This window comes from Rousettus aegyptiacus, unplaced genomic scaffold, assembly GCF_014176215.1.
Source record: "Rousettus aegyptiacus isolate mRouAeg1 unplaced genomic scaffold, mRouAeg1.p scaffold_m13_p_11, whole genome shotgun sequence".
In the NCBI taxonomy this organism is placed as follows: domain Eukaryota; kingdom Metazoa; phylum Chordata; class Mammalia; order Chiroptera; family Pteropodidae; genus Rousettus; species Rousettus aegyptiacus.
In genome coordinates, this window is record NW_023416286.1 from 40,244,714 (window position 1) to 40,268,038 (window position 23,325).

The following is a 23,325-nucleotide window of genomic DNA, read 5'->3' on the forward strand; positions in this document are numbered from 1 at the left end:
ATATATGAGGTAAACTGAAAACCTGAAGAACTCACCATGTATTGATTCTCAGATTCAGAACCATAGCCATTCTACCTTCTGCTTTCTAATCTATCAGAATTTTCTTATGTTTCTTTTATATGTAATATTCAATATATTTCATTGTACTTGGAGGAGGAATAGAGAAAAGTATGTCTACTCCATTTTCCTAAAAATGGAAGTTCTCTAGTTTTCTTTTTGAGTCTTTTTGTTCAAAGAGTTAAAATATAGCCAAGAGAAAAATATTTGTAGAGCATTTGAAAGTCTCATAGTCTGTTTACTAAGCTTGGATTTGTTTACTTATGTTTCTATTGTAACATTTTAGTCCAAAGAGCAATATACGACATAAAAAAGTACTTTTTTAATAATATATCAACATTGCATATGTATGATTTCCCTCACCCCTCTAAACAGCAGGCCTTTATTCCTTTATTTTTTGCCTTCTGATTTTTCATGTAACTTTAAATACATTTATTTCTTGTTCTTAGAATTTTTAGAGATTTGATGTTTTCAATCCTACCTACTACAATTCTTAATTTTTAAAAATAATTTCTCAGTTTACACTATTATTTATGTAGCATCCATATGTGATTTGCCAGGAGACATGTATTTACCAGGTGACTATAATATTGTTACTTTTAAAATGATGCAAAGATGGATTTTAGAGTTATTTATTTATAAAACGTATTTATCCATAGTAATGCTGACTGTACAAAAAAAAAAGCAGACATGGTCTCAGCTTTCATACATTTTTCATTCAGTAAGAGAGAGAGAAAATAACCAAGCAAACAAAAATGTACAGTAATTGTATATTATGTTAAATGATATAAATGACTTAAAAACATAGACTATTGGGGAACAGGGTAAAACAACCTTGGAGGGTCATTAAAGGAGGCTGCGCTGAGGAGGTAAATACCAGTTAAAACTCAAGGAACAAAAAGTCAGCCTTACAATTAATGAAATGAAGAATGTTCTAAGTAGTGAAGGGCAAGAGAAAGGGCAGAATAAATCGCAAAGTGAAACAAGAGGTATAGTCAATACCCCACCACATTCAGCAACTCCTTTCCAGGGACCATTTTCAGTTTGTCTTTCTTCAACTTTTCAAGATGTTGCTTCTGTCTATCATCTGCTCAGGCAGAAGGTGGTCAAGCCTCAGGGACACAGGCAGTGCCAGTTTCCCTGATACTGCAGAAGCCTCTGGTCACTAGCAAACTACCCATTCCATCTGAATTTGAAAATTTCAAAACAATTGCGTTTTCTAATTTATTCAATCTTCAAAGTGCAAGGCGTAAGGAAAGAAACTAATTAAAAGGAGTGTTTCGATGTAGTAATTGCAGACGGGGAATAGGATGCCAGAGTTCCAGTCCTAATTCTGCCATGCCTTACTTTTTCATATGTATAGTCTATTGCCTTTACATGAGAAATCGTTCTTTTCTCCCTGGGAGAATAAAAATCTTAGAGGTGAAAAAAACCTTCGGGATTTGGTAGTACAGCTCTCTAAAGAGCACAAAAATCATGTATACACCAATTTCCAACCTTCATATCCAGTGATCTACCGAACCTCACAGCTCTTACATGTAAAACCTGCCATATCTTTTTTTTTTCTCCTCGTCTACTCCTAGGAATTTAAACTGGAATAAATGCTAAGTAATCAGTCTATGTGTGTGTGTATGTATTAGTATTTATAAACATAATCTACACACAGTTTTTAAACTACAAGTATAAAATGGTTACATGAGTGCTTTGAATTCCTCAGAATAACAGGCATACATATTGAAGAAAATGGTAAAGTTGCATAAGACGAAACCAAGTACTTAAAATTTTTCTATCCCAATGTATATTTCTACCTTTGCTAAAGGCAGAGATAGTTAAATTAATTGCCTTGGGAAAATGAGATACATTGAGCATTTTCTTTTTTAGAAAATGCTGAGCATCTTTCTAAAGAAGAATAAAACTTGACAGAGGAGAAAGCATGGGAGAGTTTGTTTTAAAGTAATCCAAACACCAACTGTCAGCCTCAAAGAAAATAATATGCAAGACAGAAATAAAAATGAATGATGACTTAACCAGGGCTATTAGAAAGGACACTGGGAATTTTAACTATGCCACTTATAAATTTTTCTTCTTTCCAAAATCAAAGCATAATCTATGGCCAAACATATGAATCTAGTAAGATTTGAGATAAATATCATGTTTCTGAGACTTTAAAAACTTTTTTATTTAGGCCATAAGTAATTTAAATAAACATAGTTTGATTCCAGTGAAATCTCCCACCTTATTCATTACCTGGTGAGTTCGTTTGACCTGACAATCCCCATTCCACCCCTCCCAGAACGACATCTTCAAAAATATCTTCAGTAAATTCCATTATAATTTTCAGATATGTGTCAGGGGAAAAAAAAAAGATTAAATGTTGACTGAAACAACATGTGCATTTTCTTCAGAGCTTTTAACAAAAAAAGCTGCATTTACCATGTTCATTTGTGGTGGGGGCGTGGGGACATCAAGAGAGACACTAGCATTTCTTGAAACATAACTTGGGAACCAAAATCCCTAGTCAAGCTGTGGTATCAAACCACAATTCATAGAATCCTTGTGTAAAACAAAAAAATTACTTTCATTTCTCCTTTCATGTTACAAAAATTTTCCATGGGATATGAGTTTAATACCATTTGCCACTTAGAGTACAAAGCTTTGAGCCTTTGGAACTTTCAGAAACAAGGAACACGTATCTTTTTTTTTTTTCTCGTCTTCTGCCTCAAAACTTGTATGCTACAACATGATGATCTAATCTAGCTTTTGTGTAGCCTAAAGTAGACACCAGGGACCTCATCCCCAATGTTCTCCCTTTGCTTTTATTCTTTTTAATACATTATTTTTTGCTAGTTGCAAGTAAATTTATGCTCATGTGGAAAATTCACCAAAGGATAAGAAAATTTAAAATAATCTAATATGATATTGTATAAATTATCTTAAAGTCATGTTTAATAATGAATACTTGAGAATACCCAAGAAAATCAGGAAGCAAAAGGGCAGAAGTTAAGATATACAGAAATATGCCTTAGCAGATATCAGAATATACTAAAAACTATCTGTAATATGTTCAGTGTAATAGTAAATAGGAAGAGACAATTAGATTATTGGAACCAAATAGAAAATACAAAATATATCTAAGAAAATATAAAAATTTACTATATGACAAAGGGGTATTTAAACTTAATGGTAAAAGATGATTTATTTTTAAAAGGACATATGAACAACAGCTATGCTTCAAGAAGAAAATAAAATTTTATTTCTAACAACATATACAAAAATAAGTTACAAATGTAGTACACACTTAAATTTACTTTTTAATAAAACGATAAAACCCATAGCAGAAAATTTGATTACATTTTTATAATCAGAGAAGAGGAGACATTTTTAACCAAATAAGAAACCCAAACCTTCTAAGAAATAAACATTTGGATATAAATATAAATAATACATATAAATATGTAAACTTTTGTATGCCAAAGTATAAAATAAAGAATTCAGTAGATAACTGGCTTTGAAAAATTCAGATAACAAACTAAGTGTTTATATTTGAAATATAACGAGATTTAGGATTTTTTTTTTTTATGGTGACATTGGTTAACGAAATCCAGTAAGGTTCAAGTGTACCATTCAACAGTAAGGCATATATTTATTGCATTGTGTGTTCATAGACCATAGTTAAATTTCTTTCTGTCACCACATATTTGTCCCCTCTTACCCCATCTCTCTTCCCCTTCCCCCTCCCTCACCACCCTCTGGTAATATCTATTGTCCATGTTCATGAAGCTCTCTTTGTTTGTCCTGTTTGTTTGTTGCTTTTAGGTTTTATCCCACATATAAGTGATATCATGTGGTTTTCAATTTTTCTGTCTAGCTTATTTCGCATAGCATGATTATCTTGAGGTCCATCCATGTTATTGCAAATGGCAGTATTTCATCTCTTCTTACGGCTGAATAATATTCCGTTGTATATATGTGCCACAGCTTCTTTAGCTAATCATCTATTGTAGGAAACTTCAGTTGCTTCCACATCCTGGCCACTGTGAATAATGCTGCTATGAACATTAGCATGCAAATATCTTTTTGGATATATGTTTTCAAGTCTTTGGGGTAAATACCCAGTAGAGGGATTGCTGGATCATATGGTTGATCAATTCTTAGTTTTTCGAGGAACCACTGTACTGTTTTCCATAGTGGCTGTACCAATTTGCAGTCCCACCAGCAGTACATGAGAGTTCCATTTTCTCTGCATCCTCTCCAACACCTATTATGACTTGTCCTGTTGATGATAGCTATTCTAACAGGTGAGAAATGCTATCTCATTATGTTTTTGATTTGCATTTTCCTAATACCTAACAATGTTGAGCATCCTTTCATATGTTTTTTGGCCATTTGTATGTCCTCTAGGGAGAAGTGTCTGTTTGGGTCCTCTGCCCATTTTTTGATTGGATTGTTTGTTTTTTTGTTGTTATTGAGCCATATGAGTTCTTTGTACATTTTGGATATTAGGCCCTTATCAGAGACGTTGCTTGCAAATATATTTTCCCATTCAGATGATTGTCTCTTTACCTTGTTGACGATTTCTTTTGCTGAACAGAAGCTTTTTAGTTTGATGTAGTCCCCTTCTTTTATTTTTTGCTTTTACTTCCCTTGCCTTTGAGGTCAAATTCATACAATCTTCTTTGTTTAGTTCCTAGATGAAGTATTAGTTGGTTTATTTGGTCTCGTTCTTGTTTTTTGAGATAGGCCTGTAATGATATGAACTTTTCTTTTATGATCATTTTTGCCATGTCCCAAAATTTTCAACATGTTATACTATCATTATTGTTCATTTATATATATATCTCTTGATCTCTTTTCATTTCTTCTCTGGCCCAATCATTCTTCAGTAGCAAGTTGTTTAATCTCCATGTATTTGTGGTTCTTCCCACTTTCTTTTTACAGTTGATCTCCAGCTTCAAAACATTATGATCAGAGAATATGGTTGGTATGATTTCAATCCTCTTATATTTCTCTAAGCTATCTCTGTGTCCCAGTATGTGGTTAATCCTTGAGAATGTTCCATGTGCCCTAGAGAAGAACGTATAAGCAGGTGTTTGGGGATGAAAGGCTCTATAAATGTCAATTGTGTCCAGTTAGTCTAATGTGTCATTTAAGAATGTTATTTTCTTATTGATTTCCTTTTTGGATGATCTGTCCATATCCTACAGTGGGATATTTAGGGCCCCTACTATGATAGTGTTTTGATCTGCTTTCCCTTTAGTTCTGTTATAATTGCTTTGTATATTTCAGAGCTCCCTGATTGGGATCATAGAATTAATAAGTGTTATGTCTTCTTGATTTATGATTTCCTTTATCATTTTAGAGTGTCCCTCGGTATTTTTCTTTACCTTTTTTACTTCAAAGTCTATTTCATCCAATATTAGTACTGCTATTCCTGCTTTTCTCTAAATGCCATTTGCTTGAAATATCATTTTCCACCCTTTCATTTTGAGTCTATATTTGTCTTTGGAACTGAGATGTGTCTCCTGGAGACAGCGAGTGTTTGGATTTTTGTGTCCAATCTGCAACTCTATGCCTTTTTATTGGTGAGTTCAGTCCATTTACATTTAGGGTGATTATTGAAATATGAGGTTTTCCTATAGCCCCATTTTATGTTTTGCTTTCTGGTAGCTTGGTGTTTCCATTGCTTTCTTGTCCTTGTGTTTTTTATTTTATTTTATTTTATTTTTGTTTTTTTGTTTTTTGGTTGGGTTTTACAGAATTTTCCCTCTGGTCCTTCTTGTTTGATGTTATATACTTCAGTTTGATGTTATATACTTCAGTGTGTGGTTACCATTATGAATAAGTAGAGGATAGTATGTGTGTGTGTGTGTGTGCGCGTGTGTGTATTCGTCCATTTCCTTCTGTGTGTGCCTTATCTCCATTCCCCTTTGTGAATGTGGACCTTTGAATCCTCCCCTTTTCAGTCATTGTTGTCTCAATTTGTCTCTATGAATGCTGAACATTCATTACTATCTTGCAATAGCAAATCTCTTATTATTATTTAAGCTTATAATGCCCTATTCTTAATAAGGGTTGCACTCTGCTGCTTCTATCTGCCTGCTAGTTGCCTCGCTCATAGTTATGTATTTTTTTGTTATTTTGTTTTAGGTGAGCTGACTTCTTTCAGGATTTCTTGTAATGCAAGCCTCATAGTGGAGAATTCCCTCAATTTTTGTATATCTGGAAAGGTCTTTGTTCCTCATTCATATATAAAGGAGAGTTTTGCTGGATTACGTTATTCTTGGCTGGTAGTTCCTTTTATTTAATAGTTTGAAGATTTGATTCCACTCTTTACTGGCTTGTAAGGTTTGTGCTGAGAAGTCTGATAATAATGTAATGGGTTTTCCTATATAAGTTACTGTCTTCTTTTCCCTGGCTGCCCTGAGAATTCTTTCTTTGTCATTAATTTTTGATAATTTTAATATAATGTATCTTAGTGAAGGCCTTTTTGGTTTGAGATATTTGGATGCTCTGTTGAATTCTTGAATTCCAAGCTCTTAGATTTGGAAAATTCTCTTCAACTATTTGTCCAAAAATGCTTTCTAATCCCTGCTTCTTTTCCACCCCTTCGAGAATGCCCTTTATTCGTATGTTTCCTTTCCTGGTAGTATCAGCTAGTTCTCATATTTCTCTTTCATTATTTTTCATTCTTAGGTTTTTCTCTTCTTCCTTCTGATTTATTTCTAGATTTCTGTCTTCAATATCACTGATCCTTTTCTCCATTTGGTCAACGCTATTTCCCAAGCTTCCTATTTCATTTTTCATCTCTTTTAGTGTGTTTTTTATCTCCAAAAGTTCTATTTGGTTTTTTTGGAGGGTTTCAGTTTCCTTGCTAAAAAACTCATTCTGCTGACCTCGTTGTTTGTCCAATTCCTGGAATCTTTCATATGAATTATTTTGGATCTCACTGACTTTTTCAGAATTACCATCCTGAATTCTCTGTCATTTAAGTAGCATATTTCTATGTCTTTAAGCTTATTTTCTAGAGATTTTTCTCTTTTTTTCTGAGCTGCCTTGTCACCTTGATTGTTCATGGTATTTAATGAACTATTTTCCCACCTGGGCATTAATGGAAGTGTATTCTGCTTTTTTTTCCAGAAAAAAAAAAAAAGATTTATTATATAAAGGTCTCTTTTTAGCCTGTTGCTAAGAAGGAGTTTTTCTTTTGGTTTCCAGTAGGTGACATCTAAGCCCCTTGGATCCTTGCTTTATAGAAAGTCTCAATAATGCCTTTTTTCCTTATAAATATTCAATCATATACTACTCTCAATCTCAGTCCCTTTTAGTGTTAGCAAAATTTTTGGTAGTGTTTGCTCAGATTCCTCTGGGGTTCCACAGTGCTCAGTCTTGGAGGATATGGGGAGAGGTGCCCCTGGGTTAGGGAATGGAGACTGCGCCTCAACCTTGCGTTTTGCATCCGCAGCTGGTAAAAATCAGCTGTTGCTTCTTTGCCATCCCCACTCCTCTGCTTTTTGCCCTTGTCCCTGGGCACTGCCACTGCGTGAAGCTCACAGCTCTCTCAGGCAAGGCTATTCAAGGAACATTCTGCGCCTTCTCCTCTCTCCCTCCTTCCGCACCAAGCTCTGGCTGCAAGAGGCAGCTTCTTTGTTTCTCCTAGTCTACTGCGGGACTCCCACTGTTCTAACCTGTGGTAGCTCTCATTCGCAGATCCCTTGCTCAGATGTGCTTGTGTGGAGGTTGGGTGCTTTTTGTCGAATATTATATGTTTAGCTTATTATTTCAAGGAGAAAGGTCTGGGGACATCTCTCACTCTGCCATGCTTCTGATATCACTCTCCGAAATATATAGGAATTTGTCTATAGAAAAATTGCCAAAAATAAGAAAAAGAATTTCATATAATATCAAATTCTAATAACAAAATTAATACTAATTAGATGAAGTCACTTTAAGGTAATCATAAAATATAACCTTATACCACTAAAATTAGCAAATACTTAAAAAATATATTGCTGGCAAAGATATGAAATAGAAATGTAAATTGTAACATCACTGTAGAATGTGGAAAAAATCTGGCATGAACAGTTCAAATTAAACGAACTCATACTATTTAACTCTGCTCTTGGTCATATTCCCTGTGTAAAAAGTTCCTCAGTGTGTGTAAATATATATATGTAGGTGACTTTTGCAGAATTATTTGTAGTGGCAAAAAAAAAAAAAATTCTCTTCCACTAGGAAGTAGAAAGATAGAAAAGGCATGGGTTCTACATTACCAATGAGAAAAACTTGGATAAACTAAAAAAAAAAAGAAAAGAAATCATAGCTTTTCTTGATCCCATCAGAGTAGTTTGAATAACCAGAGGTAGACAGGCCCCTCCCAGGAGAGTCAAGACAGGTAGACTGACTTGCCTCCACAGAGCACCTTAAGGGGAGTTGGTTATTCAAGCTATTCTGGTGGGTTCATTTGAAGGCTCTTTTTCAGAGAACCTCATCAAACACTCACAAGATATACTGGTGGCAAATCAGGGGAACAGAACAATCCTCCACACACCTGCTTTTACAGGGCATGTATGCAGGAGGGGTTAGGCGCCACCATGGAGAGCCTCATCACTTCTAATCCCCTACCAGAGACATTAGTATTAATTTTGTTATTAACATTTTCTGTTCTTTGAATTGTCTTTTTCTATTTTTTTTTAACGTATTCATCTATTGATGGACACCTATGTTGTTTACGGGTCTTGGCTATTGTGAATAATATTGCAATGAACATGGGGGCGCAGATATCTTCCAGGTGGTGATTTAATTTCCTTTGGATACATACTTAGAAATGAGATTGCTAGCGCAAGTGGTAATTCTATGTTTAACTTTTTGAGGAGCTATCAAACTGTTTTCAAAGTGCCTGTATATTTCCATTACCACCATTCACGAACTTGCCAAAACTTATCTTTTAGATTACAGCTATCCTAGTTGATGAGAAATGGTATCTTATTATAGTTTTGAGTTGCATTTCTCTAATGTTGAATGACTGTGAATGTCTTTACATATTCTATTGCCTATTTATGCTTCATTGAAAAAAATGTATAGAATCTTTGCCCATCTTTAATTGGGTTATTTGCCTTTTTATTATTGAATTGTAAGAATGTTATGCAGTCTATGTACAATTCCCTTATCATATATATGATTTGCAAATATTTCCTCCCATTCTGTGGGTTATTTTTTCTCTGTCTTTTTGTCCAGTTTTATTGAGCTATGATTAACATACAACACTGGGTCAGTTTAAGGTGTACAATATTTTGATTTTATACATGTGTTCATTGCAAAATGTTTATCAAAATAAAGTTAGTTAATGCATCCTTTACCTCACATAATTACAGTTTTGTTGTTGGTGGTATTAAGGTGTGAATCTTAAAGCTCAGAACATTAAAGCTCTACTCCCATAGCAACCTTTCAAGTGTACAAAACTGTACTGTTAACTATAGTCTTAGATCCCCAGAATTTACTTATCACATAACTAAAAGTTTATACCCTTGGACAAGCATCTGCCACTTTCCCCTACACCTCAGCCCCAGAAAATAACCATTCTGCTCCCTGTTTCTATGAATTTGGTATATCCTCAATGACCATTTATGTTGTTGCAAATGACTGGATTTTCTTCTTTTTATAGCCAAATAATATTCCATTATTTATGATGGAGGACAGGGGGGAGAGAGGGGGAGAGAGAGAGAGAGAGAGAGAGAGAGAGAGAGAGAGAGAGAGAGAGAGAGAGAATGAATTTTTTTTTTACCCATTCATCTGTTGATGGACATCTAAGTTGTTTCCATGTTTTGGCTATTGTGAATAATGCTGCAGTGAACATGGGGGTGCAGATATCTTCCAGATGATGATTTCATTTCCTTTGTATATATACCTAGAAATGGAATTGTTGGGTCACATGTAGTTTAATATATATTTTAAAGAACCTCCATGCAGTTTTCATAGTGTCTATACCAGTTCATATTCCCAAGAACACTGTGCCAAAGTTTTCTTTTCTCTACATCCTCACCGACATTTATTATATCTTGTCTATATGATGATAGCTATTCTAACTGGTGTGAGTTGATATATGATTGTGATTTTGATTTTCATTACCTAATGATTAGTGCCTTTACATGTATTTGTTGGCCATTTGTATGTGTATTTTGGAGAAATATCTATAAAAGTCCTTTGCCCATGTTTAAATCAAATTTATTACTGTAATTATTAATTTTGCTATTGAGTTGTGTGACTTTATTATATATTTTAAGTATTAAATATTTTAGATATGTAATATGCAAATATTTTTTTGAATTTCATAGATTGCATTTTCATTTTGTTGGCAATTTACTTTGCTGTGCAGAAGCTTTTTAGTTTGATGGAGTCCCTTTTACAGATTTTGCCTTTGTAGCTTGTGGTTTTGTGTTATATTCCTCCCCCAAAAAAATTATTGCAAAGACCAATGTTAAAGAGCTTTTTTCCTATATTTTCTTCTAGGAGTTTTACATTGACAAGTTTTATGTTCAAGTATTTTATTCATTCAAATTAATTTATGTGAGTGGTATAATATAGGGAGCCAATTTTATTATTTTGCATGTGAATATCCAGTTTTCCCAACACCATTTATTGAAGAGGCTATTCTTTCCCCATTGAGTATTCTTGGCTCCCTTGTCAAATATTAGTTGACCATATATGTGAAGGTTTACTTCTAGGCAGTGTCAGTTTCTTGGTTTTAACATTTAACTAAAGTTATAATTGGGGGAAGCTGGATGAAGAATACACAGGACTTTACTATTCTTACAATTTCTTGTGGATCTATAATTAACTTTGGGTGAGAGGGGAGAACCAAAAAATACAATAAAATGTACAAAATAAGAAGACATAGCAGAAATAAATAACTATAGATTCAGGAAAAATTCAAATTCTAAATATTTTTCCATTGTAGGGAAGTGATTTTTGAATGAGATTGATAATTGGAGCTAAAGATATAATTTATTAATTAACGTCTCAAATCTACATTTTTCCTCCATGAGAAGCTGCTATATTCCCGCTTGGCACCTTCATTCCTCACCTGCACGGTGCAATAGCCTTTCAACTCATCTCTCTGATTCTATCTTACACTTCTCAGTCATTTTTTACACAATAGCCAGAGTAACCTTTTAAAATGTCAGTCCTAGCAGGTCACTGAAAATGTCCCTTTCATTTATTAAAATTCCGAAAATAATTCTCAAGTTATCTTCTATTCTTATGGGTTTTTTTCTACATAACTTGTTTAAATTTCATTTTTTATTTTAGTCATGGAGTCTAATTTTCTCCCAAAGAGTTGCCTATTTATCCTAGATTCAGTTATTAAGGAAGACTTTCTAAACATATTTATTTGTGATGCCAGTTTTATCATTCAGTAAATCCAATGTACTATTGTTTCTGAGTCATTTACTCTGTTAAATTGTTCTAGCTGTTAATCTATGGGCCAATACCATATTATTTTATTGGTTTTGTTATTGTTATTATTTTGTTTTTATTTTAATTTACAGTATATTGCAGTATCTGATAACATAAATTCTCACTTATAAATTTTACTATTCTAAATTGTTGAATATTATTTTGGATAATGAATAAAAAATTTTGTTGGATTTTCTGTCATTTTATTTTCAAAGAAGTCTTCATTCATGATTTTAAGTTCCAGAAAGTAACTTTTGAGACTTTTAATGCATTTTTATTTAAACTTACATAGTTAATTGTCATCGTTAAAATACTTAATTGTCTTGATCAAGAATGAAATGAGGCTACCGGATTAATTTCTTACCATTTCAATATCTGCACTGCTGATACTTCCAACACAGATACTATCCATTACTTAACTGTTTCTCTTCAAATGATTTTATCTTCTTTCCTATTTTATCCACTCACTCCTATAATCCTAGGCCTCCTATGCCAGTAATTGCATCTTTTCTATATCTTGTCTCAAGCATCACCTACCACCTTCCCAGCTTACTGACTTTAGAACCCCAATTTCAAAGGTTTTTAAATCCTTAGATTCTATAATCTTTTCACTTTCCTCTCATGCACCTTACCTCTTCACTGGATTCTTTACACAGTTTAGATTCTATGTTCTTATTAATAATCATTGATAATAATATTAATGATTATTCTCTTTATAGTATATTCAACTCAGTTATACTTCTCTTCATTATTCCTATTAACCTGGAAAACTTTAACTCTGATTAAATTCCCTTCTCTTTCTACTTATATCAGCACCCATACAACAGAATGTGTCTGGAGAAAAGCATACACCCTGCAGATTATCCTCCCTTTACATCTATGACCACCATCTTCAAAGGGCCTTTAATGCCATCTGGCAATCCTACTACATTCCCTTATTTTATTCAATCTCCAAATCCTCTAGTGATTATTTTATGTTTATTACAGTCTCTAATTATATTGCCCATCTTTCTCATTTTCAACTGATTATTTTGCTTCCTTTTTCATTAAGAAAATAAAAACAATTTAAAAAGGACTTTACATGCTCCTGTTAGTACAACTTCCAACTCACCTACATTTTTGCCCATATGTAGTCTGTCTTCCATTCTGTTTCTAGAGTTAAATTGGTGATTTTCTGAGACCACACAATGGTGTATAAATCTAACCATAAACTGAATTTCATTCCCTCTTGCCTACACAAAAACATTGCTTTAGTAATTGTCCCCTACATCTCCTGAATCACAAACTTTCCCCTCTATGAGCTCTTTCCAACCAATAAACCGTTCTCCCATATAAAGAAAAAAGAAATGTTTTTCTTTCAAAATATAATGCTAGTGAAGTCCTCTTTCACTAAAATATTTATCAGCTTCTCTTTGTGACAAAATTTCTTAAAAGAGTTGTCTATGTATGTTATCTCCAATTTTCTTCCATCTGTTTGGAACTACTCCAATCATGTTTTAAACCCATATTCCATCAAGAAAGACCTTATCAAGGTAACTAATGACCAAATTTTTGAATTTAATGATCAGTTCTCATCTTACACAATCTATCACCAGCATCTGACTCAATGATTACATTCTTCACTTTGATTCTTTTTTTTGGCTTTCTGGACAACAGTCTCTTTCTTCCTCTCTACTGCTGTTTGTCTCCTTGGCTAGTTCTTTATCTTTTCTCCAATCTCTTAGTGTAGGGCTCCCATCCTTGGTACTTTTCTCTATCTGAAACTTCAACTTTGGTAATCTCTCTCAGGTCCAATTATTTTCATTTGCTTGAATCATACGAAAATCTATTATAGTCAGTCAGAAATCTTCACACATTGTCAAATGTATCTAGTTTAACCTAAATACCATCTACATGGTGCCAACTCTTAGCTCAGATGTGTCTTCTAAATCTCAACCAATATAGCCAAATGCCTACTCAGCATTTCCTTTACATGCTCCTGGATATCTCAACTTAAACTGTCTATGACTAAACTCTTGCTTATTTCCACTGAACACTCCTTCCTCAGCCTAGTTCATGCAAATGAATAGCAATTGCATCCTTTCAGTTTTCTCAAACAAAAGTCTTTAAGTAATGTTTGCTCTCTTTCTCTTACTCGCCATATCTAGGCTGCCAAAAAAATTATATTGGTTCTATCTTCAAAATACATCTAAACTCCAACCAATTTTTCATGTTCCCCATTTCTCTCATCCAGGTATAATTGCCATCATCTCTTTATTGGTTTATCATACTTGCCTCCTCAGTCTCCCTGCTTATATGTTTACCCTTTTCTGCCTACCCTCTTAACAGAACAGCTATAGTCCTCTTTTTAGAAAATAAGTCAGATTATTTCACTTCCCTTCTCAGTACCACCAATGGCTCCCCATCATTCTGAGTAAAAGACAAACTCAGTGCACTGATCTTGAGGACCCTGGCTCCCACTGACTTCACATCTTTACACTCTTTTCCATCCCTTATTGGGCTTCAGCCTTGATGTTTCTTCTACCTGGGGTGTCCTTCCTCCAGTTAGCCAAGTGATAAACTTCTATACCTACCTTATATCTTTTCTTGAGTGTTGCATTCTCAGTGAGGTCTGCCTATGCAACCAGCCCTCCCTCTGACCCCACTTAGGTGCTCCCAATCTCTGCATTCCTAATGAATTTTTTTTCATTATTCCATAGGGCTGATGACCTTCTAATTTACTATATAATTTATTATATTTATGGCTTATTTTTATCTACTCTTACAAATATACAAGTTCTAAGATTGCCTACTTTGTTTATTAATTGTATTTTTAGGTACCTAGGATGATGTCAAATAGATGGTAGGTAATAAATAGGTATATCAGTCCATATGTAAATGTATTTATTATTTAATTAAAAAAAATATTACCTGTATATTAGAAAAATCCACACAATCTTGCTTTTTGTATTAATCGAACCAAACTCTCTGCCATACAGAATTGTTGCAGTTTTATTTCTCCATTTAATATCACCCAGATAATCTTATATTAAACTATGGATATTCCTTAATTCCCCTCTTACCTTTATCACTTTTTATTCATGCATCCCTGCTCCTTTATTTCTGTTTTATTTATTTTGTTTTGTTTTCGGACTACAGAATGCTGTCCAAAATCTAAGCTACTGATTGTGTTGACATTCAAATTTAAACAGAAATGCCAACACATATAAAGCTTTTAAAGCTTCTTTGACAGTTTGCAGTATAAATAACCAAAGGTTCTCTACACTCAGTTTTACCAGAGATAAATTTTCTTTAGCTTATTTTTCTTTTCCCCTTAAACTTTTTAACTGATACAATAAATTGATGCAAGTCATGTGATTTACTGGAATATGAGTCTGTCATCTATCTTAATACTTCCAATTCAATGTGTCAGGTGAATTCATTTTCAAAAGCCTTGTAACTCCTCAATAATTCAACTTTTTCAAGTCCCATAATGGCACATACCACTCTCCCATGATATTTAGCACAAGATTCATCCATCTTGGACCTCTTCCATGTTCTGTTTCTATAGTAACCCACAAATCTTTATTATAAAGTGATCAGTCCCACACAGAAACACCAAAGCTGGCATAGAATGCAACATTTGAGTGGAACATGAGACTCTTATTCTCTTCTACTTTGAGTAACGATATTCTCTCTGGCTATCCAAAATGAGAGGTATGTAACTGACAAATGTACCTTTCCATACATGATAGAAATAAATTGTGAAATCAAATATTACCTTTTTAATGTTTATTTACTGGCTCTAGATTGAGATACAAGAGGTCTGTGTCTCTTTGCCAAAAATAGAAGAAAAAGAAAAAGAATGCTTAGAAGAAATGTTTTCGTTGTGCGATGGTTAATTTTATATGTTAACTTGGCTAGTCCACGGCACCCAGCTGTTTGCTCAAACACTAGTTTAGATGTTTAAGTGGAATTATTTTTTTAGATGAGATTAACATTTAAATTGGTAGGCTTCGAGTAAAGCAGATTACTCTTCATAATCTAGGTGAGCTTTATCTGACTAGTTAAAAGTCTTAAAAGAAAACAAAACAACTGAGGTTTAAGAAGAATGAGGGCACTCTGACTGATATCTGCCTTCACACTTAAGCTGCAAGATCAACTCTGCCCTCGGTCTCCAGCCTGCCAGCTTGCCCTAAAAAATTTTGGATTTGCCAGCCACCCCCTACTCTTAGACATGTGAGCCAATTCCTTAAAATAAACCTCTCTCACTCTCCTTTCTCTCATATACATAGGAGACATGTATAGGGAGATGTATCTCTTTATATCTGTATCTATATGTACGTCTTAATCAGTTCTGTTTCTCTGGAGAACCCTGACAAATACACATGATGTTTACTATTACTAAGGAAAATGTTCCAAATTAATAGGAGTCAAATTTGTCATTGTTTTCCATTCCTCTCATTTGTAAAAATGAACTAAATTTGGTATCACTGAACCAAGAAACTTATTTATTTGGTTATTTTTAAGAATCAGTACTTCTAAAAAGGAAAATATTTTCTAATTTTGAACCTACAAAAGAAAACTACATAACACTGGACACAGTATTATAGTGCATAGATTTAAAACTTCCTCTTTACTATTATAGGCTAAGTATCTTTTTCAGAATTATTTTAGAGAATATAGCCCTTTGTTGACACTTGGAAAATTGTTTCTTTAATAGAAAAAAGTTTGAAATGTTGAGCTTAAAGTCAATTCTCAGAAGTTTATTTCAAGATAACATAAGTAGGAAAAATAGATAGTCTTATGTCAGAGCATGTTTAATGCACTTGACCCTATAGGTGGAGAGGAGAGTATTGTTCATTTGGGTGAGGTAAGGCATTTTTTACCATCAGAGAATCAAATCTGGCTACTCCTTGTTATGCTTTCAGCAAAATTATAAGACAAAAAAAGTAATATATAAAATATATTACTTTTTTAAAAATTACAGTTTAACACAAAATTGCAAGTCATCAGTATAGCATTGTTTACAAATGTGTCTGAGTTTGAATTTGAATTCTGATTTTACCACTTAATAGCTATGTAATGTTCGGCAAGTTTTGATCCCTCTGAGCCTCTGTTTCTCATCCAAAAAGAGAAAAACTAATTGTACCTTTCTTCATGTTAGTATACCCTTAGAATATTTGGTTTCAAAGTTTCGTTTATTATATATATTTGGGTATTTTGGCCTAATTGTAATATAACCTCTGTGCATTCATGCAATGGATTTATCTATGTTACCACCTTATCTGTAGATGCAGCCCTTTTGATGGGTGACTTCATATTTCTGTTGATGGCAAGTAATCAGCCCTTCTCCAAGATAGAGGATGTCCATCTGAGAAATTTTCTGAAAATTATGCTCTTGGGCTTTAGTTCTTTTTCTGCAATTTTACCAACCACTTGTATACAAATGATAAATCTGTCTTTTCAAATTTGTTTTATAAAAATTTTCCATGGAATATTTGAATATTTTTTTATTCTTCCACTTCCAATCACTAGTTATTTATTTATTTATTCATTCATTCATTCATTCATTTGGCAAGGCAAACACGTTGGTGGACCTCACAGATTGCAAGAACCTTGTCAACTTACACTCTCTTATTTTTTATTTTGGTTATTTATTTATTTATTTATTTATTTTTTATGCCTACAGCACTTGGTCTTCCTAGGTGGTCTCCCATCCAAGTGCTAACCAGCCTGACCCTACTTAGCTTCCAAGATCAGATGGGATCAGGCTTGTTCAGGGTGGCATGGCCATAGACTCCACTTCTAATTACTCCCACTTGTTATATTCCTAATAGATTGCATTATTTCTTTGCTTTAGATTACATCTCTTTTTTTGTTTATGCCTTCACATCATAATATCCTACTATAGAAGAATAGTAATTAAATGCTTTATTCTCGTTTTATTTAGCTTCTCTTTAATTTTTTTGTTTTGCTGTCTTGTTGTTTCTTTTCTATAATGACAGGGGTAAAACTAAAAACCACATTCAGATACCATAATATGAGTATGTAAAATACACAATAATCATTAAACAATATCTGTTAAATAAATTAATTGAATCTCGGTTGTTTTTTAGCGCATATTTTCTCTATTGTCTCTTCAGTTCTTAAAATCATACTAAATTCCTATCTTCTCCCAACTATGAGGAAAAAGTAAATGTATACCTTTTCCCCCCAACTATGTCATTTTTACATAAGGTACTTGTATGGACATATTAAAAAAAAATTAGATTTAAAATTACATGTATGCAGATGTTTCACAAATACTGGTTTTTGAGAAATATTTTTTAAATCTGGAACTCCAGATATGTTCCATCTTTATTTAATGGAACAGTCTAAACCTTGCTAAAATTATAACTTTCATGATTGATTACATCATTGATCAAACCAAAGCTATTCTGGCATTAACATCTGTTAATCAACCAGATGTTCTTTATGGTCTCACTGACTGAAGAAGGCTTTTCCTCTGCTGGTTTTGGACTAATGGAGAAGTGTTTTTGTTGTTTTGTTTTGTTTTTGTTGTTGTTGCAAGGGATTCTTCTCAATACTTAAAGAGAAACAATATAAATTCTTTAAAAAATATGTATGCTGAGTCTCTTTAGATTTGTATTTTGGTACGCTGGAGTTGAATGTACACAGTCTGCATTCTTCTTTGGGTTAATAACTATGAGTCACTTTCTGACATCAATTCCAGTCTTATTTTAAGGGAGCATATTTTGACTCCTTTTCAGTGAAACATCTGCAAAACTGCAAAAAATAAATAAATAAATAAATAAATAAATAAATAAATAAATAAGCAAGCAAGCTACTTGTAAACCAAAGATCTTACCTATTTTACTGCTCAAATTCATACTATCCCTTGACTTGTCCGAATAAAGTATCAATATAAATATTTACGTCCTGCCCGTAATGCCAAATGCTGAGTAAGTGATTCCAAATCAGAATTTCTTTAGTTATATCTCTACAGGTTAAAAAACCTAGCCTAGTAAACCTAGCTTTATATCCTTGATTTTAAAAAAAGAGAAAAAGAAGTTATGTTACTAAGATGGCGACATAAGTTGTTCCTGACTTCACTCCCCTCACAAGAAGAACAACCTATTCAAGAACAAGATATCACTGAGAAAATCTTAGAACACAGAAGTGAGACTGAAGCACCTCCCTGCACCTCAGAGACCAAGATAAACTACATTAGAACAGTAGAAATTCATTACATGTTGATTGCATTGCCCTTCTCCCGGACAGCACAGCACCATGTGAAGAGGTCTCCTAGGAGCCTCTGTTTTTTCCATTAGAAAAAGTGAACCCAGGGAGACAACCAGCCTCCCCAGCATTGTGGGTCACTTTGTAGGAGTCCCTTTGATGATCTTGTACCATAGGGACTGTAGGGGAATCTGTAAGGCCCAGCCACTGAAAATCTGACTGTGACAAACAAGGGAGAGGGGCTTGCAACAACCAGCACATGGATTTTGACAGACCAAGTTCATACCTACAGTGCTCAAGTACTGATTAAGATCAGTGGCTTTGCTCATCTGAAGAATCAATTCAGGGGCACATTTTGACCAGGAAAATTAGCAGAATGCAGAGCTGCCTGATTCAGATCTTCACAGGAGGAGTTTTGCCAGTCCAGTTTGTCCACACCCAGGCAAGGTGCTGAGTCATAGCCCCCGCTGCTGTTGAGAGTGCCTTCCAGCCCTATCTGACTAGAAGGGCTGGTAAAAATTCTTGGAAGCTGTGTATCCTAGCAGCTCCTTAGAGGCAAGTGGGCAGAGCTGATCTCTCCGAGAACAAAGCCATTCCTGGGTGTAGAAGCTTTCCATGTGCGTAGGCAGGAAGATTAACTCGTAGCTAAGGCTGAAAGTTGCTCCTTGCCTCTCCCAACCAGAGATCCTGTTTGGGAAATTGAGAGTAGCCTGGAGAAGCCATTCTCCATCTTGCCCAGGCAAGCAGGGGAAGACATAACCCCACCCACTGTGGAAAGTCTTCTGTCCCCATCCAACCAGATGTGCTGGTAAACATCTGAAAACTGTGCTACCAAATAGCTCTCAGGTCTAGAGAAGGGCGGACAGAGCCAATAGTTTGCATATCAGAGCCAGTGGCCCTGTTTGGGAGCTTGGGATACAGGTCAGTTTGAGTTAAGATGACAAAAAAAGAACTTTACTGATTTTAGAACTGTGCCTAGGCGGGAAATCTAATTTGTAGTCCTGCTTATTTCTGCATACAGCTTTCAGCCTGTATGACCAGGGAACCTAACTAGAGCACACAGGAAGCCGAACTAAGGTAACAGCAAGCATCAAAAAACAAAAACAAAAATCCTAGAGTTGAAAAATACAAGAACAGAACTGAAGAATTTTGTACAGTCTCAAAAGTAGACTCAACCATGCATAAACAAGAATCAGCAACCTGAAGGATAGAGCATTAGAAATTAGAGGAACAAAAAGAAAAATGAATGAAAAAAGAGTGAAGAAAGCCCACAGAAATTAAAGGATACAGTGAAAAGAAACAAACAATATTTATGCAATGAAAATTTTAAAGAAGAGAACAGTATATTTAAAGCATTAATGGCTGAAAACTTTCTGAACTTGGGTAGAGGAATGGACATTTGAATATATAATACCCAAAAAACCACAAATAGGTTGAACCTGAATAGGGCTATGTCAAAATATGTTATAATTAAATTGTCAAAAGTCAAAGACTAAGAAAGAATTTTAAGAACAACAAGGAAAAAGAGAGATGTTGCATAAAAGGACACTTCTGTAAGACTGTTGGCAAAGTTCTCAACAGAAACTTTTAAGGCCAGGAGAAAATGGGACGACATATTCAAAATATTCAAAGAAAATAATTGTCAGTCAAGAATTCTATACCCAGTAAAGCTGTCCTTTAAACAAAGGAAGGGTAAAGACTTTCTCCAACAAACCAAAGCTGAGGGAGTTCATTATCACTAGACTTGTCTTGTGAGAAATGCTAAGGGAATTACTTGAGTGGAAGTAAAATAATGCTAATTAAGATTATAAAAACACAGGAGGTAGCATAGTAATGGTAAATATACAGTCATAGTTATATTCTTCAATATGGTATTTTTGGAGTATAACTCCAACTCTAGTTTAAAAGTTTAAAAAAATTAACACAGCAAAAATGACCATAAATACAATAATATGTTTTAATTACACAGTATTTAAAAATATAAATTATAATACATAGCAATAACCTAAAACATGAGGGCAAGAAGAACTGAAAATGTAAAATATACAAATTTTATTGAAGTTGCTATTAGTTTAAAATAGGGTGTTAAGATATTTTCTGTAAGCTTCATGGTAACCACAAGAGAACACTTTATAGTTATTATACAAAGGAACACAATAAAAATGTCAAAGCATATTGATACCGAAAGACATCAAAACACACACACACACAAGATAGCAAGATAAGAAAGAAGGAACAATGTACCTACATAGCAACCAGTAATCAATTAACAAAATGGAAATAGTAAGTCCTTACCTGTCAATAATTACTTTAAACATAAATGGATTAAATTATCCAATCAAAAGACATAGATTGACTGAATAAATTTAAAAAATCAAAATCCAACAATATGTTACCTACAAGACTCTCTTTAGCCTTAAAGATACCCATAGACCAAGAGTATAGGGATAGAAAAAAACAAATGCTAACAATTTTAAGCAAATGGTAACAACAAAAAAAGCAAGAGTAGCTATACTTATATCAGACAAAGTAGCCTTTGAACTAAATGGGTTAATACAGCAAAAAGATAATAATTGGCAAAGTTAAGAGAGTAAATTCTGAGTTCTTACCACAAGAAGAATGTTTTTTCCCCCTTTATTCTTTTCTCTTTTTTCTTTTCTTTTACTGTACCTATATGAGAAGATGGATGTTAGTTGTACCTATTTGGTAATCATTTCACAATATATGTTAATCAAATCATCATGCTATACACTTTAAACTTATACAGTGATGTATATCAATTATTTCTCAATGAAACTAGGGGAGAAAAAGAGAAAGAAAGAGAAAGGCAGGCAGAAACAAAGGAATGAAGAAAGGGGAAAGGAAAAGGAAGGAGGGAGGAAGGGAGGGAAGGAAGGAAGGAAAGAAGGAAGGAAGGAAGGAAGGAAGGAAGGAAGGAAGGAAGGAAGGAAGGAAGGAAGGAAGGAAGGAGAGGGAGGAAGGAAAGATGCAAGAAAGTGAGGAAGAAAGGAAGGAATGAAGGAAGCGGGGGAGAAAGGAAAGAGAAGGATCAAAATCTTTGATTTATCTTACTGGTAAGAATGTTTCAACTTGATCTAGGTCCCAGTTATTCCTAGGGAGTATGAAGTTAGGAGAAAATTTTAATTTCTGTAATCTTCCCTTACATCTCATTCCATCCCTAATATTTACACGAATTCTGCTTTAAATAACCCAAAAGAGCATAAGAAGTTATGTTTCAACAACACATTTTAGCCTCTAAAGGGAGATGGGTAATGCCCAACACTGAGGATTGGCCTTTGCATTATAGAAAACTTGAGGAAATATTTGCAGCTTTGAGCCCCAGCTTGTTTTAGCAGTAGTTCACAAATCAGCCTTGGCTCTCTCCATTCCCTACATTCTTTGGCCACTACTGCCTCTTATCCCTGTTCAGGTAAGCTGTACACAGCAAGGGAAAAGCAGGACCAATCACACCTACACAAAGACAATGCTGTTCATACCACACTAGAGCTGCCTGATGCTCTTCTTTTCACATTTTTGTCCTTACACTATTTCATTTTCATCCTCAGAACAAACCTGTAAAATAAGCATTATAACATTGATTTGACAGCCAAGGGGACTAAGACTCAAAATAGGCAAGTGGCCACCCAGGAAACACATTTTGTGGAGGAGCTGGAATTCTAACCTGGCCTTCAAATCTCAATTAGAAGATTTGTTCTTTCTCTATTCTCCAGAGTAAAGATGGCCCACTGAAATGACATTGAAAGGTCAGAAAGGATCAGGGCTGGATAAACTGCCATTTCTCCTTCCTCTGTATCACAAATTTTCTCAGAATAACAGATCCACAGACAAACTCAAATACACTCACAAATCAAAGATGCTGGATCCCTAATGGAGAGAACACCTCCAGAGAAAATAGCCTAGCCATGTGACAATTGTTTGTCTCGTATATTCTTGGAGAATGAAGGAATATTGATGAATTTATGCTTACAAACAACCATTAAAAAGGACAAAGAGCCAGAACAATTCATATTTGTGAGTGATCCTTCCCAGGTGGAAGAACAATTACTGACCTTTTCTGAAGCCACACATAGTGTTGAGCAGTAAGCATCTGTTTTATCCTAGAAAAAAAAAATTACAGTGAGAATTAATAACAGCTTTCTTGACACTAGGAGGGCTGAAAGAACTTTGATTTTAGCCCAGGAAGTTGGCAGGCCTCTACCATTTTGAGCTTCTCATGCATTATGCTAGTAATACAATACTCCAGGATTAGGAAAAGCTGTTTGTTTGTTTGTTTTTTCAGGTGAAGTACCCACAGAAAAATCTCTTCCTTTCCCAGCTGTTTCTAGCTACAGCCAAACCCAATTGGGAATATGTCCCTTTCTCTTTTTCACAAGCTGTACACAGACTCAGATGGTATAAAGAGGAACTCCATGAGATCATCTGGTCCATCCCACAGCTGAAAAGTAATAAGAATTGCTTCTTGTTCAAATTCTGACCTCTATTCACCTTCCTATCATCTATCCATTATGGGCAAGATTTCATTTTTAAAAATCACTTTTCTAAAACTTCAGAAGGAGCATTTATGGATAGATCCTG

The 23,325-nt window shown here is 34.3% G+C and overlaps 1 pseudogene; it reads right to left on the minus strand.

Annotated features, from left to right (window-relative positions):
- Positions 1 to 17,170: 17,170 nt before the first annotated feature.
- On the minus strand, positions 17,171 to 17,288 carry LOC118609688 (annotated as a pseudogene).
- Between the last annotated feature and the right edge of the window lie 6,037 nt (positions 17,289 to 23,325).